The sequence below is a fragment of the Petaurus breviceps genome, unplaced genomic scaffold (genome assembly GCF_028583685.1).
Source record: "Petaurus breviceps papuanus isolate PSGF00001 unplaced genomic scaffold, PetGlider_PUasm1.0 90459, whole genome shotgun sequence".
Classification (NCBI taxonomy): Eukaryota; Metazoa; Chordata; class Mammalia; order Diprotodontia; family Petauridae; genus Petaurus; species Petaurus breviceps.
In genome coordinates this window covers 420623-422180 of record NW_027187259.1, presented here as the reverse complement: position 1 = coordinate 422180, position 1558 = coordinate 420623, and the positions used below count along the sequence as shown (strand labels likewise).

The 1558-nt window shown below is 39.5% G+C and overlaps 1 pseudogene; it reads right to left on the bottom strand.

The window, feature by feature from the left end:
- Nucleotides 1–586: 586 nt before the first annotated feature.
- LOC138141732 (large ribosomal subunit protein uL10 pseudogene) lies at nucleotides 587–1234 on the bottom strand (annotated as a pseudogene).
- Between the last annotated feature and the right edge of the window lie 324 nt (nucleotides 1235–1558).

Sequence of the window (1558 nt, the reverse complement as noted above, 5' to 3'; positions counted from 1 at the left end):
AGAAACAAATTTCATCAAATAAATAGATAGGAGGAGGATTTACATGTTGCCAAGGAGTCAGGGACAGTTGAAAATATTGCTCTGGCTTCTTATCTAAAGAATACTTAAGGCTCTTAAGTAAATTTTTACATCCCATGGGACAGGTTTTAGTCAGATGAGGTTAATGTTAACCAAAAGATACAGGAGGAATAAAAGGAAATTAAAAAGTCCCATAACAAATCCAATGATAAAATACATTTAACTCCTTACCAACTGTTTGATTTTTGATACAACTTTATTAGAATTTAGTTTCTTACATAGTTTTTTAAAAGCAAACAATGTAAAATGGAAAGTCATGGTTTCATATAGAATCCTCTTTTATTATTGTGCTGTGTGCATGCAAATGGTCTTTTTTTTTCTTTTTGTATTTAAATATTTTGTATTTAAGTTCAAAATGAATAAAAAAATTTAAAAATTCACTTTCCATGTTTGGCCAAATGCTCAAAGTATTTGTTACTACCACGGGCATAAAATATGTTTAATGACTTTTTTTAATAATTTCTTCGTTTCACAAATAAAACTGGCTCAAATAGTTGTTTCTTGTAGGCTAATCAAACAACCCAAATCCCATATTGTTGTCAGATTCCTTCCACTCTTCTTTCACTTCTACCTTGACCTGAGCAACAGTAGAAGGTGCTTCAGCAGCGGGAGCTGCCCCTGCAGGGGCAGCCACTGCAGATGCTGAAGGGTCAGCCACTGCAGATGCTGAAGGGTCAGCTGGGAAGGCCTTAACCTGTTCAGCTACAGAAAGGTATAATCAGTCTCCACAGCCACAGCCAAGACCTGCTTGTATCTATTGATGATAGAATGGGATACTGATGCAACAATTGGGTAACCAATCTATAGACACACACTGGCAACATTATGGACACCCTCTAAGAATTGAAGGTGCAAAGATTCCTCTGTGATGTCCAGCACTTTAGAGTTGTAGATGCTGCCATTGTGAAACACCTAATGAATGATCAACCCAAAGAAGAATGGGGAGATATTCAAATATGCCACTCCAGCCTTAATCAGCTGCACATTATTCAAGATTTCAGTGATACTCCCTACAAATCTTGGTGGTGATACCCAAAGCCTGGACAAAGGAAGTCTTCTCAGGACCCAGAACATGGAGGGACATCCAGATCTGCTGTATCTGGTTGGAACCCACATTGTCTATTCCCACAATGAAGCATTTTGGATAATTTTCCATGGGAATAAAAAAAACCCACCATGACTCTCTGAGCCCTTCATGGGCATCTGAAGAACAACCCTGCTCTGGAGAAACTGCTGCCTTATATATGGGGTGATGTGGGCTTTGTGTTTACCAGGGAAGATCTGACTGAGATTAGGGATATGCTTCTTGTCAATAAGGTGCCAGCTGCTGCCCATGCCAGTGCCATTACCCAAATGTAATTTAGTCACTGCGACAGTCCAGAACACTGCTCTACAACCCTACACAGTGCTGAACATCACAGAGGAGACTTCCCATGGAGGGACATCCAGATCTACTGTATCTGCTTGGAACTCCCATTGT